Source organism: Triturus cristatus, chromosome 4_1 (assembly GCF_964204655.1).
Source record: "Triturus cristatus chromosome 4_1, aTriCri1.1, whole genome shotgun sequence".
NCBI classification, from domain to species: domain Eukaryota; kingdom Metazoa; phylum Chordata; class Amphibia; order Caudata; family Salamandridae; genus Triturus; species Triturus cristatus.
In genome coordinates, this window is record NC_140585.1 from 395,003,702 (window position 1) to 395,022,500 (window position 18,799).

Sequence of the window (18,799 nt, forward strand, 5' to 3'; positions counted from 1 at the left end):
TTTTTTGGCTATTTGGGGTAGTTTGTGCTTAGGCCCCTGTAACCTTTTAACCATATAAGGTATCCACGCCAAATTTGCGTCTTTTTTTTCCAATATCGTGGCGATTCTAAAGGTACACAGGGTTTGTGGATTCCCCTGGAGGGGACCCAGAAAGTAGCGAAAATACAGTTACATTTTGTTTTTTTTGGGGGGGGGGAAGGGGGGAAACATGGGGGGAAAAGGGCTCCAGGTGAAAGCGTCTGTTTTTTACCCTGCAAATGGTATCAAAAAAGGGGTTGTGGTGCTGAAATCACCATCTTCCCAGCTTTCAGGGACAAGCAGACTTTCGTCAGAAAACCAACATTTTTTACACTGTTTTGACATTTTTCTGGGACATAGCCTATTTTTGCTATTTTCTGTGCTTTCAGCCTCCTTCCAGTTAATGGTAGAAATGGGTATGAAAGCAATAATGGATCCTGGAAAGCTACACATTTTCGAAAAGTAGACAAAATTCTGAATTCAGCAAGTGGTCAGATCCATCAAGGTTTCTTCATAGAAACTAACAGTTAAATATAGGAAACATTGAAAATTAGTTGAAAAAAACAGCCATTTGTGTCAACGTTTTCACCTGTAACTTCTTCTAATTATGACAGCTGTTTGAAAGCAATATACCGTTACATCCGCTGGACCCTTCCAGTTGTGGGGATATATAGGATTTGTAGGTTCACTAAGAACCCGGCGAACCCAGAGCCAATAACTGAGCAGCGTCTTGCAATGGTTTTTTATAATTATGTACCGGGTATATAGCAATTATTTTGGGAAAATGTATACATGGAAAAATCGGTATGAAAGACACCCATGTATTTCTGAAATGGGAACAAAATAGAGTTTACAAACAGTAGATATTTGCACATTTCCGAAATTGGGAATACCCATACTAGCATGAGAATTATAGGTCATTTTTTCAAAATGACTTCTTTTTTACACATGGTCTTTCATTTGGAAGGCAAAAATGCATCAAAAGCCAATAGGTAATAATAGTTGCTCTACAATTCTGCGTTACCCTAAGTCTCCCGATAAAAACGGTACCTCACTTGTGTGCGTAGGCCTTGTGCCCACGACAGGAAACGGCTCAAAACACAACCTGGACACACCACATTTTCACAAAGAAAAAAGACCCTTTTTTTGCAAAGTGCCTAACTGTAGTTTAACCCTAGCTCTGCCAGCACCTGGGAAAACCTAGCAAACCTATACATTTTTGAAAACTAGAAACCCAGGGGAATCCAGGATGGGGTGACTTGACTGGCTCTCACTAGGTTATGTTACCTAGAATCCCTTGCAAACCTAAAAATTGTCAAAAGAAAAACACATTTTCCTCACATTTCTGTGGTGGAAAGTTCTGGAGTCTGCGTTGATCCACAAAATTCCACCAACCCCACGTTCCCCAAAGTCTTCTGAGAAAAATGGTACCTCACTTGTGTTGGTAGGCCTAGTGCCCGTGACAGGAAACTGCCCAAAACGCAAGATGGACAAACCACATTTTCACAGTGAAAAATGAACTTTTTTTTGCAAAGTGCCTAGCTGTAGTTTTTGAACCCTAGCTCGGCTGACACCTAGAGAAACCTAGCAAACGTATACATTTTTAATAACTAGACACCCGAGGGATGCCAGGGAAGTATGGCCTGCATGGATCCCCCAACGTTTTCTTACCCAGAATCCCCTGCAAACCTCAAATTTAGCTGAAAAAAAATCACTTTCTTCACACATTTTTGTGTGGGAAAATTGTGGCATCACCGGGCTGACTCAAATTTCCTACCACCCAGTGTTCCCCCAGGTCTCCCGATAAAAATGGTGCCTCACTCGTGTGGGAGGCCCAAGTACCCGCAACAGGCAAGAGCCCAAAACATATTTGAGCCAACATCAAAATTGACTATCACAAAACAACCTGGTTTTGCAAGGGAGGTCACCTGGGTCTTTGGCCCCGTGCTCAGCGGACAGCTAGGGAAACCTACCAAACCCACACATTTCTGAAAATTAGACACCCGGGGGATTCCAGTGAGGTATGTCTTGCGTGGATCCCCCAACGTTTTCTTACCCAGAATCCCCTGCAAACCTCAAATTTAGCTGAACAAATCACTTTTTCCACACATTTTTGTGTGGGAAGTTGTGGCATCACCGGGCTGACACAAATTTCCTACCACCCAGCGTTCCCCTAGGTCTCCCGATAAAATGGTGCCTCACTTGTGTGGGAGGCCCAAGTACCCGCGACAGGCAAGGGCCCAAAACCTATTGAGGCAACATTAAAATTGCCTATCACAAAATGTGTGGCGCATAAAAAAAAAACCCTGGCGTTTAGTGGGGTTTCTGCCACCCCTGAGGGACAGATTGGGGACTACTGCCCCAAAGACAAATTGTGCAGGGGGGGCATTGGTGTGCCCATATTGGGCAGCCCCCACCCCTAATTTACTTAGAAAAAAAAAACCCTGGTTCTAGTAGGCTTCCCCCCCACCCCCAGAGGGCGAGATTGGGACTGTAGCCCCCATCTGCCCCCAAGGGGGGCAGAAAGACTGAATTTAGCCCCAGAAATATGGGGGGAGCAAAGGCCCTTGCCCAAGGAGCCGCTCCCCCTCCCTGGTGCCTAGTGGGTGGATCCCTGCTTGGGGATCGCCCCCCCTGGGCGATCCCCATGCAGGGATCTACTAGGGAGGGGTACCATTGGAAAGGGGAGATTCTCCCCTTTCTAATGATACCTCTCCCAAGTGTTTTGGTGCTCGGGGGCTGAGATAGCCCCACAAGCACTGAAACACTAAGACTGAAACCAAGTTTCAGTTTCGTTTTCAATTTACTGACGACAGCACGCCATGCCCACGATCGTCATTGGATTGAAAACAAGTGAAAGGCCTCTGGAGGTTGGGGAAACTCCTCCACCTCCTGAGGCCCAAAAAGCAAAAAGGAAACCCCTCATGAAGGAATGGTTCCGTCATGAGCACAGGGGATCATGACGGAACCATTCCGTCATGAGCACCGAAGGGGTTAAAGACCAGTGCCACACATGCACATGACTCTTAATGCTGCTCCACAACAGGCAATGCAACCTGAATAGCTGGACCACATTTCCTCTAAATAAAGGCAATGCAGCCTCATGTATATATGGACTTCAGTAAAGAGCAGATTTAAAGGCTTGGCCTTACTCACAGCTGCACTAAACAAGCCCACTCCACTCACTTACCTAGACAAGTTTTGAATGGGGCTAACCCTTATTTGTATATAGTTAGTTAGTGACTAGTGGTGCGGATATGCTACAAATGATGCAATGGAATGCCCTTGAGTAAATACTGGAAGCCCAGATGGTTTGAAGAATTATATGCTAGACTTGAACCACTACTACTCTGGAAACCACGTAAACTTACATCTGATCCGTCTTACTGCTTTGCAAATGTGTTAGTTGTTAGTAGTATACCTCTAGTGTGGAAACGTGTAATATTTTACTTCGCATAAGCGACAGACATTTTGGCTGTGGTGTCCATTTTGTTTCCTTCATAATCCTTCCGTCCTCTGCTGCTCGTCTTTTCACTCTGCTTGTGTTTTCTATTTTAGTTGACTTCCTGACTCAGCTAAAGCAATGTATGTGCTGATGGTTTGTAGCTGCCAGTGCACCTGGTCTCAGATGTTAACTGTCGATCATTTACTGCTGCCATAAGCATTCCTGCTCCCCCTCCCACTTTGCTGACCACGTAGTCATCCATCTGTCCTTGTTTGCTGATAGCTATTTCTAAAAATTGTTCTTTCCATTTCTGTCCACATGCTTACATTGCAGAAAACCAGTATAAAAGGGACGATGGTTTGTGAATTCAGTGTACTACCTCCTGCAGCACTTGAGTGTTGTGTGGATGTGGTCCCACTCATGAGTGATTAATAAACTTGTTATTTATTCAAATTCCAGTGCCGATCTCTATTTTGTTGGTCTTTGGACCCGTGGAATAGAGAAAAGAGGGTGACCCTGCACCAGTGTGCCCACTTTTAGGCACATTTCCACCTTAATACTAATTGCATTCATTGAACCAACTGCAGGCTGGCACCTAAGGTTATTTGGGCAGGGCACATCCAAAGTTCAAGCAGTTGTTTTGAGTGACTGGAGTTGCACAGTTCTACCCTCTGCTGGAGGAAGCTCCACACATTCCCAGCCCCTCAGAGTGGTTAAGAAGCCAGGTCTCGCGCTAGCAGCCATGCAAGTGGGTTGTGTGAGTAAGGAGGCCTGCATCCACAATTGTAAGAGCCGAGAACTATAGTGCAGGCACAGATGAAGCGAGCATTGAGAAGCATTGATAAAACACTTTGTAGTAACCTCAGGTCATGTTAATATGTTCCCTTCATTCTGTACCTAGCTTCTCAGCCAGTGTCAGTGTTCCGCGTAGAATGTTAGTGTGGGTGGAATGCTTGGATGCCTGTGTCGGTCTGAGACAGTTGGGAAGATGGGCTGAGCAGCTAGGATGCTGCTCCTGGTGGGGCCTATTGTGGAGCCTGATCTGGGGCCTGTTCTGGGTTTACTACTTCTACACCTAAGATCTTAATAAACCTCATCTACTCCTACCTGGCCACGTCTACTGCATCTACCTGTACATCCTGCACATGTGGGGTTAACCCACTACATTTATGGCGACGATCTGGAGCTCATCTCACGCAAAAAGTAACCTGATGACAACTAAGAATGAGGAGTGGAGCAAGATTACGTGTAGGAAAGAACCCACGAAAATTAAGATGAAAAAAAAAAGAAACAAGCATCAAGAAATTTAAAGAAAAGAAAAGAAACCTGTTTAGCGAGGCAGCTGATGTCAAAGAAATATGTCAAGCATGCCTGTCTGCCCCACCAGTGTCCACTACACCGGACAGCCCTGCCCAGGCGTGCTGTGTTGTCATCTCTGCATCTACGTTTCCTGGTAATTCAACATCAAAGCTCCTTGTGTTAAGCAGAAGTAGATTTGTCTCAACCAGCGCCTATGTGCCACTACAAACATCTACAGTGCTTCCAGTACCAAGGTATTCAATGTCTGACTTTGTTCGTGCTCTTGCGTGAAGTACTTTGGTATGCAAGTTCATCTTAGCGCAATTTAAGTTCTGGAGTTGGTGTGATTTTTTAAAATTTGTGCCTATTTTGACTTTGGGCGTTTTCATTGCGTTAAAGCTGGACTGAGTTACAAAATCGCGGTGTGCATTTTTAATAAATGTATGCCGTAGTTTCTATTACAAGGGCTGTTAAGGATGACAGTTGTACTTTCAAACACGGCTCGCGCACCTTACCGTGTCTTTGGTGTCGCGTGGAGCCGCTCGAGAAACCTTCGTGACGTGCCAGGATCTGCAATGTTGCCCATGACGTTTTTGCAGCAGGAGTGCGCCGTGAGCCACTCGGCGTGCGTCTCCTCTGCGTGCCGCCATTTTGGAGTTGGCGGATCCACTTGTACCGATCTTCTGTCATCCTCAGTAATGCACAAGTTGCCAACCACGTTTTGTTATCTGAATAAAGTTTTCATCGAAATGAAAGTCCACAGCAGCCTTGTGACGTGCGGACCTCATCGCATGCGGTTCACTCTTCAGTCTCTACTGTTTGGTCGTACTGCCCCACAAGTGTTTGCCTCTTCAGTGTCGATGTTTGGGCAGTACGTTTTTTTTTTTTCGTCACGGGACTATGCCTATGATTCTTGGGCAGTAAGTTCTTCTTTTCGTCACCGGACTATGCCTGTGATTCTTGCGCCCAATCGTCGTTCTGGCAGGAATGGTCTACTTGACTGTGTCTAAGTTGGGACTGCGGTTTGAGTTTTCTTTCATTTTGATCATTCCGAAGACATTTGTCTTTGCTGGAAGTTTGGTCGAAGTCCCTGCTTTTAGTTGGTACAGTTCTTTGTCACAAAGTTTTGCTGGCTTATCTTTTGGAGAGTCTCCAGTCCTCCTGTTTGGAACGCCTGTCATTCATCTTTGCGGTGACAGGCACACCATTGTTTTTTTTTAAATATGACTTTGTGGTACATGTTTTAAAGATTTAACACAAAAATGTTTTATTTCACAAGAGAATTAATTTAACGCAAAAATTTTTTATTTCACAGATGAGTGGGATTTCTTTCTACAGTGTATTGTAATTGCTGTATGCCAACGTTGTTGATTCGATTTATACATGTTGTTGTTTTGTTGGCATGGGAGTGGGTACTAGTCCCATGTCTCTTATTTACGAAGTTTCTCGTTTCAAATATTGTATCCCTGTACTGGGATGGGAGTGGGTTTTTAGTCCCATGTCCCCTTGTTTAAAATTGTGTTATCCCTGTCTAAGGGATGGGAGTGGGTTATAGTCCCATTTCCTGATAGTTTTATCCCTGCTTAGGGATGGGAGTGGATTTTTAGTCCCATGTCCTCTTGTTTAAAATTGTGTTATCCCTGTCTAAGGGATAGGAGTGGGTTATAGTCTCATTTCCTTTATCCCTGCTTAGGGATGGGAGTGGGTTTTTAGTCCCATGTCCCCACATTTACAGTAATTTATATGGAATGGGTTTTAGCCCCATTTTTTTTTTAAGGGGGTTTAGTCCCACCTTTGTTATTTTGAGTTTGGGTGACAGTCCCATTTACTCTGTTATAGGGGGTTAGAGTCCCACCTATGTTTTTAGTAAGGGGTGTCAGTCCGCTTTACTAAGTTTAAAGGGGGTGTCAGTCCCACCTTTGTTACGTTTGTGTTGGGTATTAGTCCCTTCATTTACGTATTCGCTGTCTTGGGTGTGGGTAGCCATCTTTTGATGCCACAAAACACAAAAATGTTTTATTTCACAAGAGAATTAATTTAACGCAAAACTTTCTATTTCACAGATGAGTGGGATTTCTTTCTACAGTGTATTGTAATTGCTGTATGCCAACGTTGTTGATTCGATTTATACATGTTCTTGTTTTGTTGGCATGGGAGTGGGTACTAGTCCCATGTCTCTTATTTACGCAGTTTCTCGTTTCAAATATTGTATCCCTGTACTGGGATGGGAGTGGGTTTTTAGTCCCATTTCCTGATAGTTTTATCCCTGCTTAGGGATGGGAGTGGGTTTTTAGTCCCATGTCCTCTTGTTTAAAATTGTGTTATCCCTGTCTAAGGGATAGGAGTGGGTTATAGTCCCATTTCCTTTATCCCTGCTTAGGGATGGGAGTGGGTTTTTAGTCCCATGTCCCCTTGTTTAAAATTGTGTTATCCCTGTCTAAGGGATAGGAGTGGGTTATAGTCCCATTTCCTTTATCCCTGCTTAGGGATGGGAGTGGGTTTTTAGTCCCATGTCCCCACGTTTACAGTAATTTATATGGAATGGGTTTTAGCCCAATTTTTTTTAAGGGGGTTTAGTCCCACCTTTGTTATTTTGAGTTTGGGTGTCAGTCCCATTTACTCTGTTATAGGGGGTTAGAGTCCCACCTATGTTATTAGTAAGGGGTGTCAGTCCGCTTTACTAAGTTTAAAGGGGGTGTCAGTCCCACCTTTGTTAAGTTTGTGTTGGGTATTAGTCCCTTCATTTACGTAGTCGCTGTCTTGGGTGTGGGTAGCCATCTTTTGATGCCACACTGTACAGCATGTCGGTTTTACATGCTGCACAAGTCAGTGGGTTTTAGTCCCATGTGACGTATTATGTACATTTGAGTGTCAGTCCCAAACAAAGTTTTTTTTCACGTGGGTTTTAGTCCCATAGTGTCCCTCACATGAGGGTTGGCGTATTGGTTTGTCGCCACAGTCTTCTCACGTGAGAAGTACTTCCTTGGGTGTTGTTCTACCCATAGGCATGCTACCCGTAGGATTTTACTCTGGGTATCGTATTCACTTGTTGTATGTGAGCTCTTATTTCACTTCTTAAATTTTTTCTTTATTCAGTATTAAGGGAAGGGGATGGTGTTAGTGTGTTGATCTATGCTTGCATCTTTCTGTTCTACTTAGTGTGTCTGTTCTCCCTCTCATGATGTATTCTTTCATGCATCCCTGGGTTTATGGACTCTTTATTCTTTTGTACTTTTCTGTATTTATTTGTTTGCTTATTAGTTTGGGTTTAGTTTAAGTTTTATTAATTTTCAGTGTAAAGGGAGAGGATGTGTAGTATCCTCAGGTCATGTTAATATGTTCCCTTCATTCTGTACCCAGCTGCTCAGCCAGTGTCAGTGTTCCGCGTAGAATGTTAGTGTGGGTGGAATGCTTGGATGCCTGTGTGGGTCTGAGACAGTTGGGAAGATGGGCTGAGCAGCTAGGATGCTGCTCCTGGTGGGGCCTATTTTAGAGCCTGATCTGGGGCCTGTTCTGGGTTTACTACTTCTACACCCAAGATCTTAATAAACCTCATCTACTCCTACCTGGCCATGTCTACTGCGTCTACCTGTACATCCTGCACATGTGGGGTTAACCCACTACACACTTATTTCTGAGAGAGTGTGTGTGTGTGTGTGTGTGTGTGTGTGTGTGTGTGTGTGTGTGTGTGTATCTATCTGTGTGTGAGAGAAAGAGGAAGACTGGTGTGCGCTCCTCTGACGAGGCCATCTCCCACGCTGGTGAACAACTGACCACTGACATCCTGGGTCACTACGTGTGTCCTATAATGCACCCACCCAATCATTGATGGGCCATCTTTAGTAAGATGATGGCCACCACTGGCATACTGGAGGGCATCCCAACCATTATAGCGCACATTCAAACTGTTGCCCCGACATAATAATGCCAATACTTAGCATATTGTTGCATTACAGCACCCATCTCTATCATGATAGTGGTCTTGGAATAATAGTGCTAATCTTTGCATATTGTGGGGATCCTTTATACATGCTTAACATAATGGTGGCCATGGAATAATGGTTGCTGTTAGAGGAGTGATTCCATCCTTGTCATTATAGAGCCTCTCCAAGGAGAATAGTGGTCTTGGTGTGGTTTTCACCGCTCGTGAAATAATGCCAGCCATCCCTAGCAAGTGGTTGTAATAAAAAGACATGTGGGCATGTAAAGCAGAATATGGCTATGTTTGGCAATACTACACATGTGTACTTGATAACAATGGCAGTCAATGTTTGGTGCACTTAAGCATATTAACTAAAATCAAGTTGGTGTTTCAAGCCAAATAGTGCCTTTTCTTAAACATGTCAAGCTTTTGCCTGGGAGAACCGAATTTATTCACTAATCTTGAAAGGCTATTTTCCATAATAATAGCAAGTTTTGTGCAGGAGACATGCAATGATTTATTCAACATGAAAAATGGATATGCATTTTCAAAAACTGACAAGCTGATGCTTGATGACAAAATGATTGCTTTTCCAAATATATGTAGTTCTTCTGTTTGAGCAATAATCCATACTATGTTTTGCTATGGCGGACAACATATTCTAAACCTAAGGCGAGCCTTGTAAGTGATTTACCTGGCTGATTAGAATTTTTTTTTTTTTTTTTTTTTAAACGTGAAAGCTCCTATAGGTATGTGACACAGCAAAAAATGCTATAAAATATGCGTTCAAAATAACAATCCAGGCAAATAGGTCCACGTAAGAAACTTTTACAGAAAAACACACATGACCGGCAGGCAGCCGATTGTGCGACTCTGTTTGCGCTTATTGAGAAGTAGCTAAAACATTTTAAGCAAAACGCTGCGTTCTTGCTATGATTATGTATATTTAGAGGTACATACATATACCGAAGGGGTGAGGTTTTCTAACCAGTAACTTATCAATAAAAAGATGGCTGGCTCGGTCACGTACACCCTCATGAGATCCAGTCCGAGCTCTTGATTCACTACTGCTTTGGCCACAAATAAGTCCTTGACTGAGACATGTAACAGATGACCTAGAAGAAACTAAAGTGCTTCTCCAAAAATATTTGAATACCGCAAGTGATATTTTGGTTGATTTACAATACTTGCAAAAATCAATGGAAGACGTGCTTTCACCGAAACGTTCCAAATACTTAAGAGAAAACTGGTTCAAACTCTTCTGTACGCATCTATTGTGTTCAGTGATAAATCAAAAAATGGCGTGAATAAAATCTACATGAAAGAAATAAGATCCTATTTCAATCTACACTTTGCTACTCCAAATAGACTAGAGCTTTCACTTACCGCTCTATTGTTTCTTCTTGCACAAGCTATTTTAAATTTTGGCTCGAATGCCTTACCGCTGAGAAGAATTCCTGACGGCAATAGATACCATTGGAATTAGGACAATCCACCAGTTCTGGACATTAATGGCTATGGATAATGACCTTACTCTGTTAACCCGTTCCCTGCTCATGACGGAACCACTCCGTCATGAGCCACGGGCGGCGTGTGCTCATGACGGAGTGGTTCCGTCATGCTGCGGCCGTTGGCGGCCGCTCCGCCCACGCGGCACTGATTCCCCTCCTGTGCGGGCGATCAATGCAAGTGGGCGGAGTCGTGACGGAACCACTCCGTCATGAGCACAGCGCGCCCGTGGCTCATGACGGAGTGGTTCCGTCACGAGCATGGCGGCGCCGCGCCGACCCCGAACCCCCGCAGCGCCGCGGCGGAATTCGTGCCGCGGCGAAGGGGTTAACAGACCTAGCAAAATTTCCACATCAACAAAGCAAGTCTTTGACACGAAAGACCCTCAGGAGCAGCAGCAGGACCTCAATGAAAAACAATCTTAAACATTTCGATTATTACATCAATACGTACTTAAATCTTAACCAAGAATGTTTGTTTTCTCCTCTGGAGCCAACCCACAAAAGAAGATATCTAAGATTTTGCCTACAACATATACTGATATGCTTGACTTATCTACAAGCTGCCAATTGAACGTTATTGTTTATGAAATGTCTGTTTGTCTGGCAGAGTGTCTGTGGTAGGGTCTTCCATATGAAGGAGATGCTCTCCACCTAACTTTGTGAACTAACCAGAGTTCCCAGCTTTCTTTTTTGCATTATATGTATATGGACACATACATATATATATATTCCCCGCTTTCTTTTTTGCATTATATGTACACACATATATCAAATTTATAATGCAAAAAAGGAAGCGGGGAACTCTGGCTATTTAAAAAAAGTTAGGTAGAGAGAGCAGTATATATCCATATCTCCTAGGGCATCCAAGGATCGAGCCACACTCTACGTTCGTGTGCCTTCCCCAAAGCATTTCATCTGGTATGGGGAGTTCCATTGATTCGATCCTTTAAAAGCATCTGATTGGCCCGACGCGTTTCACAATTAGCTTCCTTAGCGGCCGTTGGAAAGAGAGCATGAGAATGACTCATTAACATTCCTTAGCCATATCGTGTGCCCTAGATGGGCGGGTCATATGACTCAACACGTTGCCTTTTGGGAAACTGAGTCCTTTATTCAGTCCTATATGGATGCACCCAAAATTACTGCTCAATAAAAGCTTTCACATGATCCTCAAATGTGCACCACCCAGGTAAAGAAAATGGGGGCCACGAGACTCCGAGAACTGGGGTCCTGGAAGTGGAACGTACGTCATGGATTGAGGGGAGTTGCCGCATTCGAGGCTCATGTGAGCTTTTATTGAGCAGTAATTTTGGGTGCATCCATAAAGGACTAAATAAAGGACTCAGTTTCCCAAAATGCAACGTGTTGAGTCATATGACCCGTCCATCTAGGGCACACGATATCGCTAAGGAAAGTTAATGAGTCATTATCATGCACTCTTTCTGACGACCGCTGAGGAAGCTAATTGTGAAACGCGTCAGGCCAATCAAATGCTTTTAAAGGATCGAATCAACGGAACTCCTCATACCAGATGAAATGCTTTGAGGAAGGCACACAAACGTCGAGTGTGGCTCGATCCTTGGACACCCCAGGAGCGTGATGATATATATCTCTTTACAAATTGTCCTCGTTCGAAAGCGCACTCAGCAGCAGATAGTTAAGGCACACCAGCTTTATTGTGTCTGATTTTTGGTTCTTCGCCTTACGCGTTTCGGTGCGCTATCACCTTGGTCACCAACAATCTATGACTGAATGCCCACTGCCTGAGATATGGAAGATGGGAGGCCACGTTTACGCATGTGACCCAGCCCTGGCGAATAGCGAACATGTACTGGGGAGAAGAAGGGACTATACTGCGATCCATTAACAAAAATTAACATAAAAACATGCCCGAACACTGCCTAATGGGAATAACGCCCAGATCCAAAATGAGAACAGCAACAACATCCAACCCGGGTGTGCTACTTTGGCGGTACTGCTCGCGGGGCGCAGACAGTAATAGTGATGCGCTGGCCCTCCTCACAAGGCCTCATAAACCAGGTATGGGGAGATGATATGCTGCGATGGGATTTGATTGAAGAACTGCAGATGAGGACCCATGAGAGAGTAGAGAAGGAGCTGCAAATATGGGCTGAAATAACCAATTCTTTAGTGTCTCTTCCAGAGCAGAATCTGGCATAGGTATACGAGGGGAGGATAGTCTTGAGAATGTACACCGGTGCAGCAGTCAAGGTCAGATCCCAGACTAATAATCTTCCCAACGCCCGAACAGACCATAGGTCAGGCAACAATCTGAATATTCATGGGAGCACATCAGATGAGAGAGATACAGCATGGGAACGTCATTGTGGAAATGGCCACTTTGTTTGATTGTACAATTCGACTTGATTTCCAAAGTGGCTAAAGTTTTTTTAAAAGCATTAAGTGCATAATGACATTAAATGGCTCTATAACTAGTGTTTGTACAGGAACCGCTGTTTGATTTAACTTCCTTACCCCAGGTTCAAGGTTTCACTGGGTCTTTGTAGAGAAATTGCTAAGCTGACATCATGGAATGTGTGAGGTCAGCTTAATATGGAATGTTGAGAGGAATTGAAGAGGCGGTTGAGCGTGGAGCTCAGCTGGATTGTCGCTGATAAATAAACCACTATGAAGACTTAATTATTTCCTGTGAAATCTTTACATTGGCGACGAGTTACAAGGACTGTGCAGGGGACCGTTAAGCGACAATTCCACCCCTGGATAAAGTGAACCTGCGTGTGAAAATTGAAGGCAAGTGTTCATCTTGATCCTATCAAGTAAACTGAGTCATTTTCATAACAATTAACCTTGGGATTAACCCGTAATGAACTGCTAACCCGAAAAATGGGATTTGCTGCATGTTATATTTAATTATCAATGTTGTTGTTCACTTATTAAACAATTTAGAGGCACACCGGCACGAGACATCGACGCGCGTGACCTCCATCGCTATCTTGATTACAACTGAAAGACATGTACTAACAATCCAGGTTAAAACGACATCTATATTTAATTATTAGTACCGTTTTCCCTAGAGGCACATTGAGGCACACCGGCGCGAGCTATCGACGCGCGTGACCTCAACTATACGAAGAGAAAACTAAAATATACGCAAGCAATCAAATGCGATCTTCCTAATCAAATATTATACATAATGTCGGGCTACCGACGCGCGTGAGCTCCACCGCCATATTAAGCGCGGAACACACGCGCTAAAAATCGTTGAGCTCGCGATTCCAGCGTACCAAGTGTAATACACATTAAACACTCGCTCTGGCGATATTCGTTACTCAACGCGCGATCTCCACAGCCTGATAACAAGCACTGCTTGGAATGGAGTGTGAGCTCACCTCATTATTCCTTCTAAAAGTAGTCCTCTTCACATAAGTGGTGTTAGCAGAGGAACAATTGTTTCATATAACAAAGAGAGAAGCTCATAGTACTGGAAAAAGAGAAAGGACAGTCAAGAAAATTGTGTTGTATAACAGAAGGAAGGCTCACACTAATGGAAATAGAGAAAGGACAATTGCATCGGATAACAAGAAGGAAAACAAGACTCGAATTTCAAATTAGCACATTAAATTGAAAAGAAAGACTATAAACACAGATGAACATATATTCATTTTGGATTTATTATTTTATCTTATTATATTAAATTATTATTTTAGTTTGTTGTGTTGAGTGGTTATTTTAGCTTGTTCTTTTAGGTTGTCATTTATACTTCTTCAAACATGGGTGATCAAAATATGGCTTCACCTCCACCCTTTTTGGCTTCTTCTGGTGATCCACCTGTACCATTGAAGCAGTGGAAAAAATTATTTCTCACATATATATTGGCCATAGGTTGAGATCGTTATGGTCCACTTAGACGTCAATCTATCCTTCTGCATCACTTGGGTATTGAAGGAAGAAGGATTTATGAAGATTTACCTGAGTTGTCATTGGGAATGGGGGATGGCCAACCAAACAATGTGTTCGAAATGTCTATGCAAATGTTAGATATACAATTCACCCCTAAAACGAATTTGGTATTAGAGCGACAAGTTTTTTTCTAGAGTGTAAAAATCTGAGCAAGACATTGCATCTTACGTTGCTACATTAAGGGGGTTGGCCTTATCGTGTTATTTCGAACTATTGACTGAGTCCCTTATTAGGGATCAAATTGTACGTTGCACCAATGACAAGAGGATCAAGGAAAAGTTATTAACGAAGGATCCTAATTTAGAGGAGACCATCAAAATCGCTAAGGGGATGGAACATACTGCTATATGGTTAAAAGAAATAGATAATACTAGTTCGGTAAAGAAAGGAAGAGTTGTGGCTGAAGTAGAGGCTTCTCAACCAGAATTTCTTTTTTTTTTTTTTAAAGTGCAGATACAAAAAAGCCAACTGATAACAAGAAAAAAATAGAATTAGGAGCAAGACAGAAAAATATAAATTGGAGAGAGATAAAATGTTTTAGATGCGGTGCTTCGGGGCATCTCGCTTCCAGTACAATGTGTGCAGCTAGATCTGCACTATGCAGAAGGTGTGGGATGAGAGGGCATCTCGCTAGGATGTGCAAGACTAAAATGGAGAATCGAGACACAAAGAAAATTCAGTTAGTAGATCAAGAAGTGGATGACATTTGTGTAAATGTTCAAGAAATAACTAACAGTGGAAGGAGAACAAGAAATTTCCAATGGGAATGGAATGACTGTAGTGAAGCCATCAGGTGTGAAATTAGAAAGCACTGATAAGTTATACAAACCACATTGTGATATTCTCTTTGATGGGTCTCCTATAAGTGTTAGTAGACTCTGGAAGCTTATTCACTCTTATTTCTAGAGAGACTTTCATGAAATTCAGCGACTCTTCGCTAACGAAGTCTGATATCAAGGCTGTAGGGTATGCTGGTAGGAAAATAGAAATTTTGGGACTGAAATGGACAACAATAAGTTTTAAAGACAGAAAAGTTTTTGGAAGAATGTATGTAACGGACTATGGCTAAGATCTCCTTGGTTGGCGGCATCAATATGACTTAGGGATAATCATCAATCCTTCTGCTAAAGAACCAGTAATGTTAACTGAGGAGAATAAAATAGAGGAGGTTTCTCCGGAAAATTGTGAGGCTCTGATGAAGAAATTTCCTAATGTGTTTTCAGATAAATTGGGCTTGGTGAAAGGATTTTTCCATAAAATTATTTTGAAACGGGATGCAAAGCCAGAGGTGCATAAGGTGAGGAACGTACCTAATATGATGAATGAGGCATTGAAGGAAGAACTAGATAGGTTATTAGAACAGATCATCGAACCAATAGAAGCCTCGGAATGGTTGGCCCCCATCATTGTGGCACCTAAGGGAGATGGAAAAATTTGCTTGTGTATTGACTTGCGCAATTTAAATAAGTGCATCTGGGTAGACAGACAACCGTTGGCAAATATTTTTGAGATGTTAACCATGGAAGGTAAAGGTGTCGCGTTCAGCGTTCTGGACATGTCCTCTGCCTACCATCAAGTGAACTTGCATAATGAGTCGCGTCATTTGACATCCTTCGTTACACCTTTAGGGGCTTTTTGATATAAAAGAATGCCTTTCAGTTTAGCATCGGCATCTGCGGTGTTCCAAAGAGTAATGAAGAATATTTTTGGGGACTTAAAACATGTATTGTGCTTTCAGGATGATGCAAGCGGTGTTGGGATTGGAGCTGTTCTTACTCAAATTCATGAAGGGGTTGAAAATGTCATTGGGTTTGCATCAAGAAGGTTACAAGGTGCTGAAACTTCTTATTCTGTGATTGAAAGGGAGGCTCTTGCCTGTTGTTGGGAAATTAACCACTTCAGATTTTATGTGTGGGGAATTCCTTTTAGATTAAGGACAGACCATAAACCATTGACCTACATCTTCAAAGGTGGACGAGGTTTAGAAGGAAATGTTACACCTCTTATTACAAGGTGGTTGTTAGGTGTGTTTGAATATAATTTTGAGATCGAATTTGTCAAAGGGAGCAATAATGTAGTTGCTGACTACTTGTCAAGGATGCCTGAAGAAGGTGTCGTTTCCAAAATACAGGATAGTGAAGTATTGTCAATCGAAGGGGAATTATCCATTGTTGCTAGTGAGTGGGCATTTGCTAGGGAGAGCGACAATATCATGAAGGAAGTTGAGGAAAAGATTGTGCATGGTTGGGATGACAGAGATGCCCAAGGAGTAGACATACGTGAATACTAAGGTCAAAGATAAGTTAAGCATAGTTGGTGGTAAACTCAGGAGAAGGAATCAAATTGTTCCTCCTGTTAGTATTCGTTCTAGGATTCTTGATATTATTCATGAAGGTCACCTTGGACGTAGTGCCATTTAGAGGAGAGTCAGAGAAGTGTTTTGGTGGCTGGGGGTCGATCATAATGTCGAAGAAAAAGTGAAGAATTGTGTGGCATGTGCTAATAGTGATAAGTCTAAAGTAATCAGGCAACCCCCGTTGGAGATGACAAACTTTCCCAGCAAGCCTTGGGAAAAATTAGCGATTGATTTTTTGGGACCTGTGGTAAAATTAGGAGCTGCAAACAAATGTATTATTGCATTGGTAGATTACCATTCTAAGTGGTTTGTGATCAAAATTGTACCAGAAATAACTATGTCTGTAGTCATAGATTTTTTGGAAGAAACCTTCATGGATGAGGGATTACCAAAGACCATTGTTTCTGATAATGGAGTACAATTTGTATCTAAGGAAATGGTGTCTTATTTGAATGGATTAGGTATTATTCATGAAAGAGTAGCTCTTTTTCGTCCGCAGGCCAATGGCCTTGTGGAGAGAGTAAATCGCTTGATTATGGAGAATATACAATTGTCATTGGCCAATCAGTTGCCATGGAAAAAGGAATTAAGAAGATTGATGTGGATTACGCCCCATTCTGTAACTGGTATTGCACCTTTTGTCTCTCTCAAGGGAAGGATCCCAAACTCTAAAGATTGTCCCGTGTGGTTGAAGGATGATGTGGGAATCATTGTGGATCGGGAAAAAATAAAGGAAAATGTGATGAAGTCATGTGATAAGAATGTTTCGTACAACAAAAGGATGGGTGTGAAAAGATCTTGTTTGATGCCGGGAGACTGGATTGTGGTACGGAAGAAAGGTTTTGTGCATAAAGGAGAAAGTAAATATTCTAATCCTTGTAAGGTCAAAGAAGTCAAACGTAATGTGGTAATCTTGGCAGATGGAACTATTAGAAGTGTGGGTGATGTATGTAAAGTTCGAGGATAATTTTTAGGATTTTATGTTTCATTGTTCTCCTAGAATTGTTTAGTATAGTTTATATAGAAGTTAGCATAGTTCACATAGAAATTATTATAAGGATCACATTTTTGTTTAATGTAAGGGGGGGATGTGTAGAGAAATTGCTAAACTGACATGGACTGTGTGCTGTCAGCTTAATATGGAATGTTGAGAGAGGAATTGAAGAGGCGGTTGAGCTGGGAGCTCAGCTGGATTGTCGCTGATAAATAAACCACTATGAAGACTTAATTATTTCCTGTGAAATCTTTACAGTCTTCCTTTGTGTTAAATGCATAACATACTGACTCTGGGTGAGACCGAGTGCACATCAGGAACAAACCAGCAATGCCGGTGTGGGGAGAACAGGGTGCAGATACTGAAGGCAGCTCTGGGAGACAAGAGAATTACTGCAGGGCTGAATAGGAAAAAGTTCAATTACTCCAGTTTGCTCCTAAGGATGGTGTTAGTCAGGGATGCTGTGGATGGAGCTTTGGAATGTTCTGCAAAGGTAGATAGCAGTGGAGGTAAAAGGTGCTGCTGGCTGTTTCATTTTATGCAAAGGTTCTTGTGAAGAAGGCAGCGAATGTGTGTTGGGAGTGATGGGGAAGTTGTATGGAGTCATAGAGGAGACTAAGGATAACTGGGGATGGAAGAGGATGGCCACATCTGAATGAAGGGCAAGTTACAGAAGGATTCTGATTAGTTCTCATGACTGAATCTGGAATATGTCCTCTGCGCACATCCCTTTTGGTTCACTCCTCCTATCTGAGGAGAGAAGGCACATGGTGTGTGGTAACTTTGAAGAGACTAGTGGGCGGGGCCATTTTCCCAGGCCTCGGAGGCTTCACTGCTGTGAAACACAAACTTAGCATCCAGCTGGGGCAAATGGGACTAAACATTCCGGTATGCATAGCGGTTTTGGCCCAGAACTTGCTTTGCAACTTCATATTGACAGCAGCAATTAGTAAAACGGAGACAAACATTGAAGTGCGCAGCCGTGTAAACCTTCATTTCCTCCCGAGGGTCTTCGAACTTATGTGGAAATGCAGCCTGCTGTTGATACATTTGAACAACGAGGGATGAGATCCTGTGCTGCCTCATACTCAAAACTGTGCTCTGGCAAGGTTATGTTATGGAGATTTGTAGAGCGCCCTATCACACGGGAGGGTATCCTGGTGCTGAATGCTTCATGTTCAGAGAGAGAATGGTCGCTGCTAGATTTTGGCACATAGAATAATGTACCATTCATATTCAACATCTGTTTTGGGGCAGGAAGCAGCAAAGCAGTCTGTCCCCTTCACTTTGTCACATGCGTTGGCTTCTTTCT

At 42.8% G+C, this 18,799-nt stretch overlaps 1 protein-coding gene across 7 annotated transcripts in view; it reads right to left on the minus strand.

Moving 5' to 3' along the window:
• The window catches only part of PARVB (parvin beta), a 515,092-nt gene that overhangs the window by 125,973 nt on the left and 370,320 nt on the right, over positions 1-18,799 (minus strand). The window lies entirely within an intron of this gene.